This window comes from Mesoplodon densirostris, chromosome 15 (assembly GCF_025265405.1).
Source record: "Mesoplodon densirostris isolate mMesDen1 chromosome 15, mMesDen1 primary haplotype, whole genome shotgun sequence".
NCBI lineage: Eukaryota > Metazoa > Chordata > Mammalia > Artiodactyla > Ziphiidae > Mesoplodon > Mesoplodon densirostris.
The window spans coordinates 64,374,214-64,399,101 of record NC_082675.1 but is presented as its reverse complement, the minus strand read 5'-3'; positions in this window follow the sequence as shown (position 1 = coordinate 64,399,101).

Sequence of the window (24,888 nt, the reverse complement as noted above, 5' to 3'; positions counted from 1 at the left end):
AGTGTTTAGTAATCAGTGTCTTGAAAAACTCCTTAAGAGACTTTCACTGGAGGTTTCACTTGCAATTTTATTTATGAATCGTGCAATCAATCAAATTAACAAGTATTTATTGACTGTCTAATAGAGCTGAGTACGATGCTACAGAAGATCAGGAAACGGAAGTTTAGGATGTGGCCCTTGTCTGCAGGGAGTTTTGCCTCTACAACACCCAAGAGGGGCTTCGTAAAGACTCAAAGGAGAATGTGCCAGATGCCCAGCAGAAGGTGAGGACCTTCAGTGCCCTGGAGTCTCTTCAAATGAGAGGCCATCACTATAGGCAAAAGAAGTCAGAAAAGATTCTGAGAAAGCTGGGCCGGTGGGAGGCTTGCAAGGCTTAAAATGTCACGAGCACTACACTTAAGACTTGTGCCATGTGCCCTCCCCCTTCCCTCTCCTTGCCTCATTTTCTCCACGGCACTTCACACCATCTGACATCCTATCCTTTTTATTTATCCATCTTGTTTTTCTCCCCAACTAGAAATGTAAGCTCCACAGGGCTGAGGTTTGGGGCTGTTTTCCTCACTGCTGAATCCTCAGAGCCTGGTACATGGTAGATGCTCAATAGAAGGTTGTTGAATGACTGAGTGAATGGAATCTCCCCAGTATCGTCCTTTGCATTCCCACTATCCAGCCCTTCATCATTTTTTTGCCCAGACAACTGCAGCAACCTCCAAACAAGTTCCTCTTTCCACAAGTCCTGGACCATTCACTTGCCCTTGACTTGTATTCTTATTTGTTAATATTTTTTGACGTTCTGTTCCTCAAGTTCATACCAACTTCCTTGAGAGCAAGGTATAGTCTCATTCAACTAACATTTCTTATGCCCAAATGGTGATGCCATAGAGAAGAGAGGTGTACAAGGTGAGAGAGAGGTAGGGAAAGAAAGGGCAGCAGGGTGATCCAGGCTGAGACACCATCATGGGCAGAGACCATCACGAGCTGAACCCTCAGGGGACTGCAGGGTGCCCTGAAGGGCTGAGAAGGTGGCACATAGAGGTGAGAGCTGAGCCCGGTCTGGTGGACAGGTGTGCCAGATTGTGAAGCACCACTGGGCTTAGCAAGCCCAATGCTAGCCTTTGGCTATTTTTTCATTTTTTTCATTTTTTCACTGAGAGCAGGATGCGGTTTGATCAGTTTGACCCAGGCTTTGGGAGGTGAAGGGGAGGCATGAAGGTGACTTGAGAGTAAACGGGATGAGAGAACTCACTGAAGGTTGGAGGAGGGCCACAGGGCCAAGAAGGATTTTTATGGTTTCTTGTTTTGATGGGAAAGGATTGAACCCTTCATGTTGCCAAAGGGGAGGAAACGATACTGACAATGGCTACTTACCCCACTCCCTAACCCACTACAAAACTTGCCCTTGACCCCTAAGGGAAATGAAATAAACACATTCCAGCCCCATATTCACTTCCCATTGAAAGCCTGTGGCCTGTCTGCCTAGGTAAGGGGAGACCAGGCCCAAACCTTTCTTTTTCTGACTCGAATGTGCTTTCAGTCTCAAGAACTCGAGAATAAGCAGAGAAAAAAATCCAGATATTGCTCTTCTGCAGGTTTTATTTGAAGACTAACTCTATCAGTGAAGATGTTTGGGGTAACAGAGAACCAAATTACTTGTTTTTCAGAGAGGAAAACTTTTCCCAGAAGCACCCATCAGACCCCCACCTTGGCCAGACTGGAGGGCACAGCCATCCTAGTCATATATATGTATGTGTATATATATATATATATGTATATATATATATATATATATATACATATATATATATACACACATATATATATGTGTATATATATATACATGTATATATATACACATATATATATGTATATATATATACACATGTTTATTGATATATAAAGTATATTTCAGCTAATTAACAAGGTTGTAAGTGGTAACAATTTGAATCACCTTCTCTCATGGGAATTCAGCGCTGGAATACTGGTAGCGGTATTGCAGTGCCTTAAGTAACCTCTCAGAGCTGAGTGGCCCAGTTTCCCTTCCAGCTGCCCACTGACATGGGGTGGGCCTTGGGCAAGTTAGTTAATGTCTCTGCACCTCAATTTCCCCATCTGAGAAAATGGATAAAATTGCGTCTTTTCCAAAGGGTTGCTGTGAAAATTAGATGAGTTAAATTGTATAAAGCATTTAGAACAAAACATGGATAGATTTGCTAAGTGTTAGCTATTATTACCATTTATTGAATCCCTATAATAAACTAGGAACTTTAAATGCGCTGTCTATAATTCTTAAGATAACCCTGCAAAGTAGAGGTCCTTATGTCCATTTTAGAGATGAGAAAACGACAGATCAGAGAAATTATGTAACTTATCAAAGGCCATGAAGACAGAAAGCAGCGGAGCAGGGGTTTGAACCTGTCTGAGTCCAAAGCCCACCTTTTTCTGAGAAGCTATATTCTCTCTTGTAGCCCAAAATGTGACAAAGTTCAGCCACAGGCTTTACCCCACAGAATTTCCCTCTGCCTTTTCTGCAGCCCACAGCCTCAGATGGAGAATGTCAGTAGCCTGAGAAGCCACATCTGCCTTTGATGGACCATGAAAGCCAGGCCTCTGCAGCCATGTGACTCATTACCAGCCTCCTAACAGGAGACCCAGACATAATCTTCTTCCCAGTTCCTGCCCTGTACCTCTTGGGGTGTGGTTTCTGGCCCTTCGCCATCCTTGCCAATCTTCCTGCATCCCATAGACAACGTGGCTGCTCTGCCAGCATCCTCTTTTTTGAAAAGGTCTTTTGTGAACCATGGATTGTGAGTATCACATCGAACTCTTAGATCTCAGAATCTGAAGTAGTCTCAGGCTATGTGAGTCTGGATCTATGTATGTGCACAAGAGCCATGCCTACTTCCAAAAGGGATTTCCGGGGAGTGGTCAGATTCTTAGGCACTCCCAGCACACTAGCGCACGCGCATGCGCACACACACACACACACACACAGAGCCCACACCCCCATCATCTCCTCTCCTTCTGCCCAAATTCCAAACAATCATTAAAGTTCAGCTCAAACCCACCTCTTCCAGCAAATGGCCTAGTCCCACTCCAGATCAGGGCCCTGCCTGTGTCACCCTGTTCCTCCACAAGGGCAGAGACCGTGCCTGACTCCTTGGTCCAGACTGGCAACGTCTGTTCTCTCTCACGCCCCCTCTAGAAGTGAATGTTTGTAAAAACACTACATTTTCCTCAGGCTTTCTCTATATGCAAAGTAAGTAGAAGGAGCTGAGATGTCAAAAACAAAACAAAACCTTTTAATATAATGGATACCAATTAAAAAGCAAAATGAAAGCAAGATATAACATACTTGAGCCCCAGGTCAGAACTTTCACCAAGCAGGCCCAGCAAACACCTCCAAGCTAAGCCACGGGGCAGCACTTCCAGGGTGCAGGGAAGACCTTTTCTCTGGGTGAAGCCCAACTACAGTCCCCCTGGGAGCCGAGCCAGTGCCTGACTACCCAGCACGGGGTGGGGGGGGGCGGGCTTCCAGTGTCAACCATTCCCACCGTGTGCTGACTGTTCATACTCTTCTGAAAACTCACACTCAACACCTTGAGCAATTAGTACAACAGCCCTGGGAGGTGAACACAGCAAATGTATAATAATAAGTAGTATATATATATATATATATATATATATATATATATTTATAAGAATAAGTTATATATATATGTATCAGGTACCCTCCATGTGCCAAGCACGGTGCCAGGCATTTCATTAATCCTCACGACTACAGGAATATTATCCCAATGTCACAGATGAGGAAAATAGGAAACTGCAGTATAGAATGCTTAAGTAACTAGCTCAAGGTCAAACAGCTAGAAGTGTGGAGCAGGGAATAAACCCAAGCAACCTAACCTAGGGCCCCACTAAGCTATCATGGTGGGAACGGGTGATCTCACCCAGGATTCCCAGATCGCTGTGGAGTACAGTTTACATCATATTCTTCTGCCACCAGACACATTTCAGTATCCTTAAAAAGCTGGATGTCATTGTTCTGCAAAGATGGCCTTTGATACCTTCTTACCTCTCTCCATCCCTACACATCCAGTTACCTGCCTTCGCTGCCTGTTGCCATTATGCATTCTATACTCATCCTGCCCACAAACTCCCCTTGACATTGACAGGAACGAATGCAGCATCCCCAACAAACACTGCAGTGCAGCACCGTCCGCCGATGAAGGGAGGCCTGGACCCACACAAGGGTGCCCAGGAAGCTAGAGCTGGGCCAGGAGTGTGCTGGCCATCCCCGCCTGCCACTAAGTCTTTAAAACTTCACAAACAATGTAATTTCTGGTGGTTTTTCATTTTGCCAGAGATAAAGATATCTCCGTGAGTCCATGCATCCAAACATTTATATACATGTTGGCCACGGCAACTAAGAAAGCCATTCAAATTGCATGGAAATGAACAGAGCTGAACAATAAGCTAAAACATGCCTAGAGCAAGTTTAGCAATAAACAGGTTTTTAACGTTTTCCCCTTCCATCTCTTGAGTGTCTTTCTCTGATGGATGATGTGACAGAGGAAGGCGGCTCCATAAATTCCAAATTCTGAATACTATATCAGTGACTGGCAGCTGGGTGCTGGGAGACAGTCCCCACTCTTCCTGGGGCAGCCCTTTTATGAGGACTCTGTGACCCAGCTCTGCTCTTCCTGAGGTCGGGCTGCTGATGGGACTCGTGAACCGGCAGTGGGACCACATGCCATCACACTGGCCCTCGAGGGCAGCATTTGAATCCCTGGTTCTGGGAAAATGGGGTTCAGAAATCAAGGGATCCTGCTGAAGGTCACACAGGTGCAGAGATGAGTTTGAAGTACCAGTGAAATCCTTTGGGTCTCATCCATCCCAGAAGTAGCAGCTGTTTCCCCATTTTGCCTATGAGAAAATTGAGTTTCAGGACCATTGAGTAGCGTGGATAAAGTCACACCGTCAGCATGTGGCTGAGGTGGGATTGGAACTCTAGTTGGTTTGCATCCAGAATTCACCTTTTTTTGCAGCAGAATGGAGCCTCCCAAACTTTTTTGCACATACACAAAAATAGTAATATTTGTGCTGCATAACAGAATGAACTGGAGGGGATTTGGGAGTCTTTCAATGGAATTTGGTGGAAAATTTTTTATTACCTTTTGTTTATATTATATAATTACAATAAGAAAAATAGGTATTGGGGAAGATATTAAAGATTGAATATGCATAAAGATTTCAAATAATATATTTTCCTATTTGTAATGAGAAAGCTAGCTTCTGCGAACATAATGTTTTCATATCCAGTTTTATGTTTGAAATGGCTACACACAGTTCCTGATCAATACTTCTTAATGATGGTCTCTTCAAATTCTCAATAACGGCAACTAACCAGAAACTTTGTTCACACAATGAGGTAGTAAAAATTTTAAATCATTTTTTTACAGATAAGAAATTTACAACCGTTGAAATTATCTTTTTAGAATGTAACAGCTTTTCCTTTTCTTTCCTCGACCATTATATTGTCGGAATTTCTTGTGATACTACGTTTGGATTTCTAAGTGAACTGAACTTTTGCATATCAAATGTTTCAATAGAATGTTAAAAACTGATTGAAGGGATGCAGATGCAGTCACCCAGCAGTTGGCTTGGGCTTTCCTGAAAGGGCTCATCGTCTGCAATGGAAGAGAGAATCCCGTGAATATAAAGTAGAGGTTCAGGACTTACTTGTTGCTGTCCCCTCCAAGAACACCACCCAGCATGTCCCGCACAACTTGCGCTATGCCCCATGCTCCTTGGGTGCCTGGAACACAAATCCTCCAGCAGCTTCCATGCCCCTGCACACAGTGAATAACTGTTTGCAGGAGACATGTAGGAAGCAAAGCAACTCTTGGCTGCACTCAGCAACCCTGGAGGCCAGTGCATGGGTGTTGTGCTTGCCACAGGTGAGGGCCACAGGAGGGCCCTTGGGAAACTGTTCCCTTTGGCTGTGCTCAGAGGAGTCTCCACCAGGCTGCTTGCAGCCAATGCTGATAGTTCCAGGGTCTCTGAGGATCCCAGTAGCCTCCGGGGCTGAAAGTATCGCTATATATCCACCTGTGTATAAACCATTTTTGGCTGGCTAGTTGGGAAGTTTTGCTCTAAATTACACTCCCTACCATAATTGTTGAAAATGGTGAGTAATAATTTGAAGTAATAACTGACGTTTCTTCTGCCAGTGTTTTTTTCATCTCACCTTTCTTTGTGTCTTGGGCAGCTTTCCAGATACTCTGCCTTCCAGGGAGGATGGGGACAGTCAGGAACATGGTGCCATTGCCCAGCTTAGAACTTCAGGGCATGCTTTTGAACGTCCTTAGCAGAAATGGAGGTGTGAAAGCAAAGGGTTTTGTGAGAGAGAATTTGTTGTGGTTAAAAAGGGGCTTGGAAGTCTCAAACCATAGGTTTTAAAAACAAGATAGAGAAGAATACAAAGTGAGTATGGTATTCTCTTCCCCAACTGCCCCCCAGTCTAGGTTCAGAGGTGGGGAAGATCAGCCAGCGAGACAGAGAGGAATCAAAGGACATGGGACTGGGTTTTAAATGGGTCCCTGATGTGGAGCCCAGCAGCATTGACCCTTGGAGATGCAGGATAAAAAGGGACTGCATCATGATCAAAACCCTGACTACACATCTCAGATGGACACAGGAAAATCTGAGAGCTAGAGAGAATGTTGTCTGCCTTCCAGAATGTAGCCCAGGAGACCAGGTGTCCTCATACAGCATGGTGCCTGAGCAGAAGACCAGCAATGGCTGAGAGTGAGTGCCTGAGATCAGTCTTAGGAGCCTGTTCATCCCAGTGTACTGTGGGGAAAGCCACCAGCATTCCCAAGCTTCCCCCAAAGAGATGTAGACGTGGCCAGAGAGCAGCTGGAAAAGAGGCAAAGAGGCTTCGCAGTTGGGACAAGGAGAAAACAACAGCGTTGACCTAGAAGCCACAGTGGGGGACCAAGGTCCTGTGCTACAGGCACATCAGGGGCAGAGGCCAATACCCCAAAACCCACAACAGAGTCCACAAGGTATCCTTCCCCATGGCCCCCAGAAATGTAGATTACCACAGGAAGAAGAGAGCAAAACAGAGGTTAAATCCCAAACTGACCATGTTTAAATGAGAAGTGACTGATTGTCTTGAATTGGTAAGTTTGTTTTCTACCTTTGGAAGAAATGAGAGGTAGAGAACTAAGGTTGAGTTCAGTTATAAAGAAACAGAGAGAGTTACACTTTCATACCTCTAAGATTATGACTGTATAAATAATTCATACCTATTGCAGAATTTATAAATGAATTCCTAACCATTCACTTTTGAGTATAACCAAGATGTGTAACAGGTAAATCCTCCATTTATGAAACAAACCCTGATAGAATCTCAATGGGCAAAAGAGGTGGATATTCACTTTATAAAATGATTCTCCACTTTACAAGACCTGTTACCTCTAATGTCCTTTAATTGGCCAGACATCTTAATGCAGTTAAAATAGAATTTGACTTTGTAAAACCCATTTTTCTGGATGATCGTCAGCCTTGTGTTGAAGAAATCTGCATTGATTTGCTTTAATCCAAACCTCAGCCTGGCGCACTCACGCTTGGACTCTGAAGAAGGAAGGAAGTGTTGGCCTCAACGAGTAGATACAACTGAAGGCCATGTTCATGCTGGACTCAAGGTCAAATGACTTGAGCTCTAGTCTCTGCTGTGTCACCAACCAGCTGTGGAACACTCCACAGGGCCTTCTCCTCTCTGGGCTTCTTTTAGAAGGCAAGAGGATCAGGTTCCAATGGCCTTATGGTTTCTCCTAGCACTGACTGTGTGGCTTTGTATTGATGAATGCCTTGGGCTACAGACTGACCCATGGGTGCTCTTGTAGGTAAGAATATAGAGCTTAAAAGCATGATACAGTATTTGTTTTTCTCTTTCTGGCTAACTTCACTCTGTATGACAGACTCTAGGTCCATCCACCTCACTACAAATAACTCAATTTCGTTTCTTTTTATGGCTGAGTAACATTCCATTGTATATATGTGCCACATCTTCTTTATCCATTCATCCGATGATGGACACTTAGGTTGCTTCCATGTCCTGGCTGTATGCTAACACATATATATGGAATCTAAGGAAAATAAAAAGTCATGAAGAACCTAGGGGTAAGACGGGAATAAAGACACAGGCCTCCTAGAGAATGGACTTGAGGATATGGGGATAGGGAAGGGTAAGCTGTGACAAAGTGAGAGAGTGGCATGGACATATATACACTACTAAACGTAAAATAGATAGCTAGTGGGAAGCAGCCGCATAGCACAGGGAGATCAGCTCGGTGCTTTGTGACCACCTAAAGGGGTGGGATAGGGAGGGTGGGAGGGAGGGAGACGCAAGAGGGAAGAGATATGGGAACATATGTATATGTATAACTGATTCACTTTGTTATAAAGCAGAAACTGACACACCATTGTAAAGCAGTTTTGCTGCAATAAAGATGTTAAAAAAAAAAAGCACGATACATATTATGACCATGTCTGAGACTACATTTACGTGCTAAGTAGTATCTAATGGGGTATGGATTGAGTGCCCACTGTATACCAGACCCGACTAGGAACCGTTATGGAAACAAAGGAATGCTCCCTTCCCAGCCCTGGGAAGAAGATACTCCTTAGAGGAAGAAAGAAGGACAAAAAGACACAGCAAAATTGACTGCCTGTGGGTCCAAGGGAGGCAGGTCTCCCTGTGAGCTGCAGCTGTCAGGAGGAGAAAGATGAGCAGGGTGCTGCAGCATAGGCAGAATCGCTAGAGAGAAAAGAGATCATTCTAAGTGGTGCAGAAGTGGGGACAGTGTTTCTCAATCTTTGATTCAGCCTACGGAAGCCACAGCCGTGTGACAAGCACAGTGAGCAAAACTAGTGATGAATGATGGGCAGTGACAGATTGGGAAAAGGGAATGGAGTGGGTGGTGGAAATTTTTCAATTCTCAGACATATGTAAGGCTTTTGCTCTCTGTCCCTCTGTTTTCTCCTTTCTCATCCAGCCATGGTGTGGTGGTGACTATCTCCACAGCAGCTGTGGGTGGTAAATTCCATGAATTCTCTTTTGCAAAGGAAGAAACTCAAGCCTAGGTCTTACCATTAAGGAAAACTCTTCCACTCCCTTAGACAAGACAGACGCCCCATGTTTTGGTTTTATCTTTAATTTGTACATTGTTGTTTCCAAAAAAAGTATCTGAGAAGCTGAAAATAAAAGTCATAGTTAAAATAAGAACGTTAAAACAGAAAATATCAAATCAGGAACCATAGATATTAGGGGAAATAAGAAAAGCCAAACCAAGGTTAACTTGGACCACTGAACTACATTTAGCTGTGAACTTCCTAGAAGCCAAAGAGAAGAGGGAAAGTGATTCTATAGTATAGCTAATAAAAGTAAATATATTAACTATTTAGAATAGATGCACTCTTCCTGAACGCTCAGAAACTGTGACAGGATTTTGAAGGTATGATGGAGGAATTTCAAGAAACTCCCCTTGGTTGCCTCAGTAAGTGGAATATATGGTAAAGTAATTCGTACAATATTTATCAGGCACTCACTGCCATATGGATACTTTACTAAGCTCTGGATGGAATTAAGAGAACTAAGACAAAATCCTTGTCCACCTCAAGCTTTTAACCTAATAGAGGAAATGCAACATGTAGTCAAATAAGTATTTATGCAACAATAAATATTTATTTAAGGTCTGTTTGCTTTTTTCACATAGTAGACAGATAGTTTCCACAAAAGAGGCAGATTTTTAAAAATTTCTCCAAGGTCGAGAGAAGGGTTTTAACAGAGATATATCTGGATACATCTTTTTAAAAATATGTCCACACACAAGAAAATCAAGCTATATGAGATTACATATTAATTAGCTTGATTGTAGAAGTCATTTTACTCTATACGTATATAGAATCATCATTTGGGGAAGAATTTTTTAATAAAAGGTCAACACTGAAAAAAAGGAAAAATCTTTAAAAACAAGTGAAAAAATACAAAATAAATCGATACCACACACACAACAAGAACTCAGCTTCTATCTCTTTCTCATGAAAATATAGAATATGGGTTTAGGTTAGAAATATGTTAGCTGTAAGCAACAGAAACCTTGACTAGAGAGTGCTTCTCAAACTGTAATGTGAGTGTAACTCACCTGGGGATCGCAGTTAAAATGCAGGTTCTTATCGGGTGAACCTGAAAGTCCTCATTTCTAACAAGCTCCCTGGTACACAAGCAGCATCTTGAGTGGTGAGGGACTAGGCAGATGGTGACTGAGGCTTTATTTGCCTAATCATCACACTCTTCTGAGACAAGCATTCCAGGCAAAGGCAGTCAGGGCTATGTGGAAGCCGAGTGATGCCACTGTCAGGGAGCCATCCTTTTCCCTTCTCTCACTCTACCATCTTTTTTTTTTTTAATTTTCATCCTCATGCTTGTTGCCTCATGTTGCAATATGGCTGTTCTTCTGTGTATTGTGTCTCTGTTTCAGATCTGAAGAAGGACAGAGTCGCCTCTGTAATCAGGAAGACATAAGATTCCCAGAAATTACCTCACCCTCCGCCACCACCAAAGCTTAAATCTAACTGGCCTGAAGATGTCACATGGCCACCTCTAGCTGTAAGGGAGTATGGGAAGGAGTATGGTTTTAGCTGATCATCACCCTGAACAAAATTGGGCATCGTTAGTAAGGAAGAAGAGGTGAATAGCTATCAGGTAGGCAATGATAGTGTCATAGCATTGTTCACCTAAAACAACAAAACAGCCGGTTATTTTACGAGCAAAACAGGTTGATTCAGGAGCAGCATAGATTACAATTCGGGACATGCAACTATGGTGAACCATGTGTGAGTCTGGTAAAGCAAAGGAGAGGAAACTCTTTTACAGAGGAGAAGGGGAAGTTGGGAGGGGCTGTTATAAACAAAAAGTCCATTGAAGGAAACTGGGAGTTCAAAGTAGAGTGACTTTTCTTTGACTGAGTTGTGCCAGTCTCTCATTGGCTGATCTGTTGCTGGGGGGAAATTTTTCCTTCTCCTGCTGGGGATAGTGAAATAGTCACTTCCTACTGGAGATGCAAGGTAGTCTCTTTCTGTTGGGATCTGTATTGATGTCAAGTGGTATGTGCATAAGAACTCCCCGCTTCTGGCCTCCTGACTTCATGTTAGTGAGGTTTCCCTTTATTAATTTTCACAGCATAGAGATACTTATTTTCCCCATAAGCATTTTTGGAGCACCTAATATGCACTGAGTTCTCCAGGAAGCCCCTTCACAGTGAGACATATTGATATGTCTTATTCTACCCATTTCACAGATAGGGAAATGAGGCTCCGAGGACTGAGATTTCCATCTTGGCATCACATGTCTGGTCAATGGAAGAGTTAGGTCTGGGATTCCTGGATCCTGGCCATTTTATGAGCGTGTATGTGTATGTTTAAAAATAATGATGTATTTAGTTGAATAAATTGAGGCTTACGCATCATCCTTTTGGGAAACTTAAAATGAAAGTCACCTCTGAAGTAAGCCAAGGGCCCAGCGCTAAGAGAAACTCTTTGTAAGTGCTGGAGAAGGATAGATTCGCAAGCAGTAAATAGCAGGGGTTGGTGTAGTACAAATCATGCCAGACAAATTTAACTGCTCTTTTTGTAATCTATAGAAATGCCCGATGAAGAGATAAAAGGAAAGCAGTGACTATAATAGCTCTCAATTTTACGAAAGTGCTTAGGAATAGTGACTTGGGTGAGGTTCTGGGGTAAAAATTAATAATAACAATTCAAATGGGCCTGGCAGGGGGTCCGATCCTGAGGCTGGGAAGCAAGGAATCTCACTGCCCTCAGAGGGTGTGGGAAAGCGAGCTGGGGATCAGGTGCTGGGAGGAGGCTGCACGGCAGGGGCCCCCATGCACCGTCCAGAGCCTGCACGTCAACTGAGGCCTGAGTCAAAGTTTGACAAATCCTCACAAGCCAGAGTGTGACCCTGGGAGGAGCAGCAGGAGCAAGGCTGGAGCTGGCCAGAAATGCAGAATCTCAGGCCCCACCCCAGTCAGGCTGCAGGAACATCTGCAGGTGACAAGCATCCCAGGGAAGTCAGATACACACTGACGTTCCAGAAACAGTGCTCTAAACACTGCCAGGTTGGAGGGCACCACAACCCTCTAATCAGGTGCCGTCTCCCTCACCTTCACCCCACCCCTCAGCAATGCCCCCCAGACATGCTGCTCCAGAGTTCACCCTCCTGCTCTCCGACACCAAACTATTGCCTCTCTCCCCTAGTGCCAGCTTGTTCCCCTGGAAAGTCTCAGCCAGGCTAAGTTATAAACACCATGGGGATGTTTGTCTTTTTAAAATGAGTCAGTTAATGATATTCTGCTGATGGGATTTCAGGCCCCGTAATACTAGATGTATGGGCAGAGGATCCCGCCCTGAAATCAAGGATAGAAACTTGAATTGGGTGCCCGCCCCTCCCCACCCCCACGCCAGGTACTAAGACATTCTTTGTCTCATTTATTCCTCACAATCCTGGAGGTTTTGTTATCCTCCTTTTAGGGCGAAAACGACACTCAGGAAGGTTAACTTGTCTGAGGTTACACAACCAGGAGGGAGAGAATCAAGCCTGCTTACCTGCTGTCTTCCAAAGTCAAGACCTTCCCCCAGCATCCTTCCACCGCACTCCCTCTGCCTACCTGTGTGGACCGCCTTGCCGAGCCCTCATCAGGCCCACATCTGAATGACTGCAGTTGAGGGTGACTGTGAGGGACTCTGTCCATTGAGCCTCCGAACCTCACCTACACCAACTTGTATGATGGCTCAGAGGTTTGAGGAAGAAGAGTTAGGGACAGAGAGACAGAAAAGAAAAGAAAGTATATGAACCCACCAGGCACTAAATATGTTATTTAGATCCGACTTCTTTCCGAAAACCATTTAAGTAAACTTAGCAGAAAACTCATATATATTAGTCCCTTTATAATACTAATTAATAAGAGTGCCACATGATAAGGGGAAAAGATAATTCCACAGAGACCCAGGGAAAAGACAGCTGCTCGCACCAATCACAAACTTAGCTTTAGGTTCTCTGATAGTTGAGGCAAACAAGTATGATGACATTTTCTAATGAAAGTGAGTGTGATCAGGAAAGGCCCACCTTTTTCTTAGCACTTATAGGAAGGCATCTTATGAAACTGACAGATGCCCCTAACTGGGAAGGAGTGGGAAAAAATGATCTGTGACCTGGAGAAGCAAAATGTTTGGGTAAGGTGCCCCTAAATGAGATTCGACTTCGAAAGGCTTAAGCATTAACACAGGAAGGAAAAAATAATCATAAAGACAGAGATGGATTCAATAAGTGGGGGGGACCTCAAAAGTGAGGATCTGCTGAGAGAGAAGCAGCCCCAGAGCAGAGCACAAATTAGATGAGTTTGCAATGGGAAGTGGCAGAGAAATAAATACAAAACGCAAGATGATTTGGGCATGAGGGCATGTGCAGGGCCCACAACACAAAGCCAGGAGGAAATGGTCTCTGGTGGTGAGGTGGAGCCTGGGAGATTGCAGCCAGCTGTGGGCATCTCATTACCCGACAGAGGTAGGCAAAGTGGAGAGAGTTCAGGGGAGGGCACCAGGCATGATTAGGTAGCAGGAGAGATTAATTTACGAGGAAAGATTAAAAACTAAAATAGGCTTGCTGGGCTCTGGGAAGGCTGGCTACCAGCGTAGAGGGGTGAGGGAGGCACTAGGCAAGGTAGCAAAGCGAGGGGAGGAGGCCTAGCCTGCACCAGGCCCATGAAGGGACGAATGGGCCAGGGGTAGGGAGAGATGGTGGAAACACCCACCTAAGGAGACCTCAGTCAAAATTAGAAACTAAGACGAAGCTGCCATATACAGAAGCTGCAGCGCCACGAATTCTGCACAAAGAGCCGTCGACACAGCCTCTCCACCCACTCTGACTGTGATCAATGGGGCTTCTTTGTTTTTTTCTTTTTTTTTTTGCGGTACGCGGGCCTCTCACTGTTGTGGCCTCTCCCGTTGTGGAGCACAGGCTCCGGATGCGCAGGCTCAGCGGCCATGGCTCACGGGCCCAGCCGCTCCGCGGCATGTGGGATCCTCCCAGACCGGGGCACAAACCGGCGTCCCCTGCATCGGCAGGCGGACTCTCAACCACTGCGCCACCGGGGAAGCCCAATGGGGCTTATTTTTGAGATGGAGTGGATGGGGCGGGGGCTTAGTTCATTCATTCAACATTGTTGGGCATCTACTCTGTGCTAGGAATTGTGCTAAGCATTGAGGAGACACATATAAGACACAGTCCCTCTAAGTGAGAGAGTGGCATGGACATATATACACTACCAAATGTAAAATAGATAGTTAGTGGGAAGCAGCCACATAGCACAGGGAGATCAGCTGGGTGCTTTGTGACCACCTAAAGGGGTGGGATAGGGAGGGTGGGAGGGAGATGCAAGATGGAGGAGATATGAGGATATATGTATATGTGCAGCTCATTCACTTTGTTATAAAGCAGAAACTAACACACCATTGTAAAGCAATTATGATACTCCAATAAAGATGTTAAAAAAAAAAAAAAAGACACAGTCCCTGATCTCAAGGCACTTGAGAGTACAGCTCATTCAATTCTTACAAGTCAGTGTAATAAGTACTTCTATCTGAAAAAACATAAACAGAGAGCCCTGGAAACCAGACTGAGAAGCCAAAGGAATACTTCTCAGAAGAGGCTGCGCATGAACCAAGTTTGGAGGGAGGATAGGCATTAGCCAGCTAAGGCAGTGGATGGATGGATGGACGAGTTATCAGGCAGAAGGGACAGTAAGTGCAAAGATGTGGCCTGAACCAGCATAACATGTTCAAGGAAATTAAAAAGTTCAAATTTGCCTGGAGAAAGGGGGTAGGAGGGTAAAGAGAAGAAGGTTAATGTATTAGGCAAGGGCCCGATCATGAAAGAACTTGTATGCATGAAGCTCAGAAATTCGAACCTCAAACTGGAAGCTCTGTGGAGTCAGCAACCAGAGGCTTTTAAGAAGCGGCATGGCAAAATCAAGTGTAGTTTTGTAACAATTACTCTGATGTCAGTGGAAACATGTGCCCACGGGGAAGGACAGTCAGGAGACAAGGAAATCAATTTGAGGACTATTTCCACGATCCAGGTAGGAATCTACAAGAGGCTGAGCTAAGGCAGTGATGGTAAAGACACAGAGGCTGCAGACCTTTCTAAACGCTTGGCAAGGGGAGCTGGGCAGGAAGATAGAGACTAGTAAATAAGGTCTCGGCATGGGTTCCTGGCTGGGTGGTGGTGTTCATCCCTGAGGTAGGCAATGGTCACACAGGTTTCAGGGAGAAGCGAGAGCTCTATTCAGACACGTTGGGCTTGATAGGAGTATATCTATCCTGTAGGCAGGTGGGCAACATGTTGGTCCTCAGTCCGGACTCAGAGATTCAGGAGTTATCAAATATGTGTGATAACTGAGGTCACAGTGGGAAGGAGAAACCCCCCAAGAGGGTCACACAGAAACTGGGGAGCAGAGTGCCAAGAACAAGCCTTGGGGAACACCAGCCGCTAAGGGGTCAGTGAAGGAAGGAAGGCTGCTGAGAAGGGTGAGAAGGAGCACCCTGAGAGGCTGTTGGAAAACAGAGAGACCACAGGAACGCACAAGTCAAGTGAGGAAGAGTTTCAGGAAGAAATGATGGACAGTATGAGAGGTCAACAGCCTTCAAGCAAGTCAGCACCAAAGTATCCACTGAATTCAACATTATGGAAGTCGATGGAGAGCAGCAAAAAGAGAGATGGATGGATCAGGTGGGGCATAAGCCAGACTGCAATAAGTTGAGAGGGACGCAGGAGGTGACGAGGACAAGAAGGAGTGTAGCAAACACTTGGAAACGATTGGCTCTGAAGGGCAAGAGTAAGAAGGGACAACTCCTAGACTGGGATGTGCGGTTGACAGGGGTAGATGGTTGGTTTCAGTTAATTGGTTCTTAAATGAGAATGCCCTGAACATGTTTTCAGAGTATGGAGGCAAATAGGTAGAAGATTTCAAGGGAATAAGACAGAGGGCTGGACGGAGCTCTGAGAATGGGCTTTTGGCACCTAAGATTTCAGCGTGGGATCAGTTCTGGGTCATTCCAAGTCCAGGGTAAGCAGTCCTTGCTATATTCACACTGGGCTCTGACCAAATGATTTGAAGTCAGAGGTGGAGCCAATGAAACCATCAGCCATTTTGGCAAGTAACATGGGTGAGAAAATACAGCCTCATACACTCTTCCAAGAAATTATCCTCTAGTTAGGCATAAAGATACATTCCCTGTAAAAGGTTACTAAGCATTATAATGTAAGGACCCTTGCTTTAGCCAGGGTAACCTCAAAAACAGAACTTGAGGCAAAAGCTTACTTTCTGTGGTTTTACCGGAGCGTACAATCTCAGGGAAGCTAGAGGGAGGGTGTGGGATAAGAAATATATTTAGTCTCTGTCTATGGCTCCTGGGGCAGAGCTCCTAAGACCCTGGTAATTTCCTAAGTGAAAGGAATCTCTTTGTTTTTTGAAACAAGGGCTTTAAATCAGGATGGACCCTTATATAGCATAAGGATGGGGCTAGTCACCAGAAAGCCCAAGGACTAGAGGGCTGGCATTTACAGCCCCACCACCAACCTCCAGGAACTGCGTGTGGTAGCGGGGAGGTGTGGGATGCTAGAGATGAAAACTCTATGAAAACCCTTGAACAACAAGATTTGATGAGTTTCCAGGTCGGTGAACACATGCCAGGGCTGCAGTGCATCTCAGTTCTATAGAGACAGAAGTTCTTGTGCTGGGGACCCTTTCAGACCTCATCCTGTCTACCTCTTCATGTGGCCGTTGATCTGTATCCTTTCTAATACACTTTACAATACGCTGGTAAATGAAAGTAAATGTTTCTCTGAGTTCTGTGAGCCACTCTAGCAAATTAGTCAAACCCAAGAAGGGGGTCGTGGGAACCTTTGATTTATAGCCAGTGGTCAGAAGCACAGAAGATAATCTGGACTTGTGACTGGCATCTAAAGAGAAGGGTGGTCTTGTGGGGATGAGCCCTCAGCCTGTGGGATCTGATGGTATCTTCAGGTAGATAGTGACAGAATTGAGTTAACTGCTTGGTGGTGTTGAAAAAAACACACAGTGGAGAGGGGACAGGGAGTGAAACCGGAGCAGGGGGAGTGAAGATGAGTGGGTGCCTCACTGAGCTGGCCACCATCTGGCAACAAACATGCCATTTGCTTGGTCTTACAAGATGTTGCCAGAGTTGCTTCCATGAAACAACTGCTTCTTAGAACATGCCTGGAAAGTGAGAAGGAGAAGGGCAAGCACCCGATCACTGCCTCCTTCTTGTCTCTCTTCTCTCAGGGACCAAGGTCCACTCAGGAGACGTCATCTGGGTCGTGTTACCCAGCTAGAGTCACTGCAGTCCAGCTGGTCAGAGCACAGATGCCAAGGTCTCTCCTGGTCCCTTGGCACCCCATGTAGGGGCTCCGTGGGCTGTGGTGGAGGAAGCAGCTGGGCCTTTATAACCACAGGAATAGTGTGAAACTTCCCTAGGGCCACTGTGGCCAGGAAATACACAAAGGGCCGAGGCCTGAGGTGTAGGCAAGCCAGGCAGATCTAGCCTGGTGCTGAGATCAGGCCGGGCACAGACTCGGTGTCTCCTCATGAGAATAGCATCAAGCAGTGCTCTGAGGACCTCAGGTAAATTAGCTTTTCCACTCTTCATTGCAGCCTAATGAGATACTAACACAGACATTTAGAGCTGGGACAACTGAAGCAAAGAGAGGTTAAGGAACTTCCCTAACACCACACAGCTAGGAAGTGGCTGAGGGAGGATTCGATCCCAGGTGCTCTGCTGTGTCATACTGCCGACCCCACGAACCAGTGAGGGAGAACCCCCAGAGGAAACATCATGTAGCAGAAAGAGGAACTGGGTTTCAGAAGCTGTGTAGGATCTAACGGGCAGAGAATAAGGAGGTGGGTGTGCTCAGTGGGAAGAGCAGACTGACAAAGAAAGTATAAATGACCTGAGTGAAGCTTGGCCACCAAGTAAGGGCTATGCGGCGATGGGTTTGGGCAGGACACTGGAATGTGCTCTGTAAGTAGATGGGGTGGGGAGTAGGGGTAAGGGAACATGGCCAGCTTTAAGCAGAGCTGCCGACTGCACATGCGCACTTGTGAGCCCTGACTCACCTCCCACCTACCGGTGGTGCTGAAGGGAGAAAACAGCCTCAGCCCCCGAGGGTGAGGGCAGCCTTGAACATACAGCAGCTTCCAGGTCTTTGTCCTCCAGACCCCGCTTGTCTGACCCCTTGAGGCCTAGTAGACCCCTTTCTGACCCTTTCCCACTTTCTGCTAACCCAGAATGCTATCCAAATCCTTCCAGGGGAGAAGCATTGAATATTTGTTGAGTGCCTGCTGGGAGAGACACTCATTTTTCTCGCTGAATTCCAGAGGAACCTGGCAAAGTGGGCAGTGATAGCCTCCAGCTTACCAGTGAGGACTAGCCTTGCCTTGGATCGGGCCAGTGTCACAGGTGGGCGTTGGGTGAAGCTCCAAGAACCAGCCCAGCTCCCAGGCCCACTGCCTGGCTGTGTCCACAGGGCACCTCCAACCTCTGGATTGCCAAGTGAAAGATGCAGATTCCCCCATCCATCCTCCCATCCTGATGGTGCGCCTTTGAAAACACAGACAGGAAAACGCCTTGAAAGTGAAAATGCCATAGAAACACAAAGCATCATTTCTCAGGCCCAAGAAGAACGTTGTAGCTGAGCTTGGATACTGGTCACCAAACTGGTACTGGGTGAGTCAGGGACAGTCAGGGTCAACAGGGGGCAGGGGGCAGGGGGGACAATATTCCCACCAGAACTCCTTTGCCCAAGATGCATTCAATTAAACTCTTTTTAGGACATGCTTGAAATATTGGAATTGGCCCTTTCTTCATTATCATATATGCCCCACATGGTTGAGCATTGATAGTTGCTTTCTAATCATTTTTATTACTTACTTATGTGAAAGCCTCTTGAGGAATAAGGGGATAGGTCATTCCATTCTTGGGAGGAGAAAACTATGGACTGTCATCCACGGTCCAGGTGGCAGTCAGTGTGAGAGGTGGGACTGAAATCAGAACCCCAGGCCTGAACTCAATAACCCTCCCACTTGCCCCACCCACACCTAGTCCCATTCCAGTCATCCCTTTCTCAGGCAGGATGCCACCATCAGCCTGATCGTTATGAGCCAGCTATTCAGAATCATTCATCCATTCAGAAAGTACTTTTTGAGAGGCTACTATGTGCCAGGCAATGTTCCAGCATGAGAGACACAGATTCCCTGACCTCATGGAGCTGGCATTCTACTGGCAAAAAGAACCAATAAATAAATATATAATACGATGTCTTCCAAATTATTATGAAAATAACTGAACAGTGTAAGGAGAGAGACAGGGTAGACATTTGAACAGAGCCCAAATCAAGTGCAAAAATGGACCGCGGGATGATGGAGAAGGGCAGTGAGGCAAAAATGAGTTTGGTAGGTAGGTGTGGACTTAGTACCTCTCTCTTCACATCCTTCAGATCCAAACACTCATGCATTCCACTTCTTTCCGTTTATCTACCACCACCTTAGTTCTAACCACCATAACTTCCTGCTCCAATTCTACTTTCAGTCCATTCTTCAAACTTCAGCCCAAGTGATCTTTGCAAAATGTACATCTGGCTACATGGCTTTAAACATTCAGTACCTTCCCACTGTTCTTAGGATAAAAAGCAGCATCCTTCCTGTGACCCCCAAGGTTCTGCACAGTCTGGCTGCCCCCAGCCTCCTCTTGGAACACATCCTTCCTCCCTGTTCCCTCTAAACCCCATTCGCTCTGGTCTTCTTGCAAAAGCACTCCCCAGATCATCATTCTTCTAGGAAACCTTCCCTAACATCCAACTTGGACAGTTCCCTTTGTTATTGCTGGCTTAGAACCACATTTCTCTTTCCCTTAGCATGTATTTATAGATGCTTTATTACAATTATTCAATTCTATAAGAGTAGGGACTGAATCTGTTTTTAATCACCATGGTAACTCCAGCATCTAACACAGTGCTGGCATAGAGTAGGCCGTCAATTCATGCTTACTTACTGAATGAATGAATGAATGAACGGCAGTTTTTTATAAGGGAAGGAAAGCACACAACCTCTCTCTATGACCAGACAGGAAACAAGCCTGGGGATCTGGAAATGGCAAATATTATGAGCAAACCAGCTCCAGGTTCCAGGCCAGAGCTGAGATGGCAGAGCTACCCACAACCCCAGACCTCGCAAAAAAAAAGGGGGCACTCTTATGAGAGCAATTCAGGCAGGCACCAGCAGCCAAATTCATTTAAAGAGGCATAACACTTTAATTATCGCTGCACTCCAAAGGACTAATACAGCTGAAAACTAAATGCTGGTAAAGGCTGCCTGGGTGAGGTCAGTGAGCTCAAGAAAGGTACCAGGACACAATGAGACTTTGAATTAGTATGCCAGGAACATCCAAAACATATTCATTGTGTTAATAGAAATGCCTAAGTATATTAGACATTTGGGGACTTATTATTCATATTAGTTATAATATGGAAATCAAATTTTATGTCTAAATTGCAATCAAATGATATTTTCTATTAAAACTGTAATAGTGAGACAAATTAAGCAATGCTATGGGTTACATATTACTAATCCAGTTTGGTTATAACTCACATTTTTTTAATTTTGTTATGAATCATCATGGGAATGAAATAAAACAAGATATTTTCTAAACTGAACTGAAAAGGCTTTTCTTTGGCAGAACGGAAACTGCTTAAGAGTTCAAATTAAGATAATAATACTGTCTTCGTGAAATAGACAAAGACAAGCACTGATGATGAAGCTTCATGCCCATGAAAATAAGTCACCTTCTTCTTCTATCCCATTGTCCTGCAGAACCAAGGGCCAGAGGGTCTTAAAAGGTCCTTTAATTAAATCTTCTGTGTTAAGACAAAGTTGCATAAAATCCTTCCTTAAAGGCTGACACCCCATTAAGAGCCAAATTTGACTTCTTTGTCCAAAGTGCAGTGGCCTTCCCTTAAATGTGTCTGGATCCCCCACTGCCTCTTGCACATAGTAGGTCTCAATGAAAGCTTGAGCTGTGAATTTAGTAGGTAAATCAATCACAAGGTAACCACTTAGAAACATCTATGGATATTATATAAGCATATAAATCACCCAAAACAATGCTTGGTTCATAAAAGCTGTTTATAAATATGAGGTCTCTTTTTCCTAATAGGCACAGGTCAAGATAGCATTCACCTTCCGTGGTCCATCTAAAAACCACTCTATTGATAACAGAGAGCATTTATTGAGTGGTTACCATGAGCCAGGCACTGTGCCAAGCCCTTTACATATATTATCACACTGATTATTCACAGCAATCATAGAAGTGGGAGCTACTCTTAGCCCCATTCTGCCGATGAGGAAAATGAGGCACTGAAAGGGAAATAACTTGCCCAGAGTTACAAAGTTTCTGATGGTAGAGCCAGACTTCAAGTTTGAGACCAGGGCTTGTGCTCTAACCACTTGGATTCACTGCCTCTCACGCACAAGCAAGTTCCATAAACCTTGTCTTTCCCTCAGAGCTCTGTCCAAGGCTCTCCCAGACACTCAGGTGAGGAGAGTGGTTGGTGTTGCTTCAGACTCCACCAGCTCATGTCCTCTGCATCCTCAAAAGTTATGGAGAGAAAGCCCCAGATACCCTAGAAATCCGCTTCCTCCTCCTCTAACCAACACTTTCTCAGGCCACATGGCCCAGGAGTACAAATGTGGTCACAATTAGACTAAGTATCTGGTATCTCCCAGGACTTCCTTGACCAGGAATAACTGGCCCAAACGTTCCCAAGTCTGAAGTCCAAAGCTGGCCCCTAACTGCTGCCATGTCCTCCAGGTCCCCTCTGCCTCCAGCGTCTGAGTCCATCCATGCCAGCTGTGCTGGGTTGAATAGTGACTAGTGTCTCCGCCTCTCAAATTCATGTCCACCGGGACCTCAGAATGTACCCTTATTTGGAAATAGTATCTTTGCAGATGTAATCAATTTAAGATAAGGTCATACTGGATTAGGGTGGGCTCTAAACCCAGCGACTGGTGTCCTTACAGGAGAGAGAGATTTGGAGACACACAGGAAAGAAGGCATGTGAAGACTGAGGCAGAGATTGGAGGGATGCAGCTACAAGCCAAGGAACACCAAGGATTGCTAGGAGCCTCCAGAAGCTGGAGCAGACGTGGAAGGATCCTTCCCTAGAGGCTTCAGAGGGAGCATTGTCCTGTGGACACCTTGCCTTTGGACTTCTGGCCTCCAGAACTGTGAGAGAATAAACTTCTGCTGTTTCAAGCCACCTGTGGTGTGGTATTTTATTAGGGCAGCCCTAGGAAGCAGTTTCCCCACTTGCTCAATCCAGAGGCAGACATCACTTCACCTGCTGCCCCAAGCACCAAGCATCTCCATGAGGTCAGCGTGCAGGTGAGGCTTAGTGTGGTCCCTGGACCCAAGCCAGGCCCCAAGATTGGATCCCAGTCGGCAAAAAGGTAAGTCCAGAATGTTGAGTAAACATTTAGAAGTGTACAGCAATTTGACAGAGTAATTTTATGTCTGTTGACTTTAGTAATAAAAAAAAATTGGGACTTGCATGTTGTACCTCTGGTTTTTATTTCATTTTACTAGTAATTCATTTTTACTGCATCTTACAAAATATCCTTCTAAGATATACTGAAAATTAAAGGGCAAAAAGCCTGATCATTCAGCACCAAGAGTCTGAGAAAATTTGTAGGGGACCAAAGGCCTTTCCGGAAACAGGGCCCACTCTCCTTGAAAGGCAGGCCCCATGAAAAAGAGCACTTTAAGCCTCTTCTTTTTATCATAACAAGCTCACCATTTTCCTGGTGTTGATCCTGCCCCCTCTCTGGGAACTGCTGCCACGTCAAATTTTTGCCAAAGAGTCCCAGGGGCGTCTCCAGCTACCACTCAAGGTTTGTCTTCCATTTGTCCGGGACCCAGGCCTCAGTGCATTTCCTGAGACGCTTCCCTGCCCTCTGGCCTCATGCACTTTCTCTAGCCCCAAAGGTGCAGGTGATGCCTGGTGCTGTGTCTTACAGAAATGTTGGTTGCTGGCTCTTGGTTTTGCTCATTCTTTACTTCCCTGAAGCCCTTAGCCCCTCTAGGAATCAGGCTGGGGGCCTGGGGGCCTGGTGGGGCACAGCCTGGAAACTAGGCATTGAGCAGAATTACTTCTTCTGCAGGACTGGACCCACAGACACGCTGTCCCTCGGAAGGGCTTCATCCCCAGCAGGTTCCTTGGGGCCCCCTGCAGGTAACCTAGGGCAGGCCCCTCCCCTCACTGCAACCACACACTGACACGCCTAAGCTCTCCTTGCACTCCCAGCTTAGGCTTGCCGGGGCCCCACTGCAGACATGAACACTAAGCTATAGTAACAACAAAATCATATTGGCTGATGTATATCTAGCACATTCCATGTGCTAGCCAATGTTCAAGGGCTGTACCACTTCAACTCATTCAATCCTCACAACATCCCTGTGTGGTAGATGCTACTGTTACCCCATTTTACAGATGAGAAAACTGAGGCACGAAGTGCTTGAGTAACTTGCCCAAGGCTACCAGCAAGCAAGAGGCAAAACTCTGATTCAGAGGTGGGCCCTCTGCCTCCAAAGCCCACCCCATGGCCACAAGAGTGTCCTTCCTCTCAGCTCCCATCCTACAGTTGTAATCAGACACCCGTGCAGAGCAGCATGTGCTCACATCTGGTAGAGCATACCCTCCATGGCTCTGCAGAGTTCACACCACGCCAGAGTCACCGAAGGCCCCAGTCCCCTCTGTCTTGTAGGAAAGCTTTCATTTTTTTAAAAAATCTATTGGCTTTTTTTAAAAATTTATTTATTGGCCACACCATACAGCATGTGGGATCTTAGTTCCCCCACCAGGGATGGAACCTGCGCCCCCTGCAGTGGAAGCGTGGAGTCTTAACCACTGGACCGCCAGGGAAGTCCCGGAAAGCTTTCAATGTCTTGCAAAAATCCAGAGTCTACAAGGGCTTCAGGAGGCATGAGTTTGCATCTGTGTTTCTAGGCTCGCACCCGTTCACCTTCCCCAGCTCACATCGCCTCTCCTTGGTCCCGTTGACCAACCCCCTCTCCCAACCCCCTCTCCTCACAGGCCAGCCCAGGAGCACCTCCCTCCTCAGGCAAGTGATGGCAGGAGCATCAGGACTGTCAGGGAGAAGAATGCCCAGCCTCCTTTGGCCAATGCCTTAAATGTCCTCTTTAGGCTGTTTGTTCATGTGCTTGAGATAGAAGATGGTGATAATAAAAATCATGCACCTTTACTGGGAAAAATGTCAAAGTATATAAAAGCACAGAAAGGAAATAACTAAAGCCTCTTCGCATTCCTCCCTCCTTCATCTTCCCCAATTCCAGGCCCAGAAGTAACCAGGATTACATGCTTCAGCCTTAGACTCGTGTTTGGCTATAGAAGTTGCTTTCTATAGAGATACAAATACCGCCAAGAAGAGAAACCCTTTACATTGCCTTGGGTCATTTACCCCCATCCTCTTGCACTCCCCACACACACCGCCACCTGCACTTCCTAAGACAGGAATTGACAAGAATGGGAAAGAGCACCTGGGGGCCATGTGCCTGGTTGGGGACAAGGCAGACATAGATCAAGGGGGCGGGGGTGGTCGAACAGAGAGGCAAGGGGCCCACAGGTGAAATGTTCAAACTTCACACCTTTGCTAAGGTTCAGACCTAAGAAAA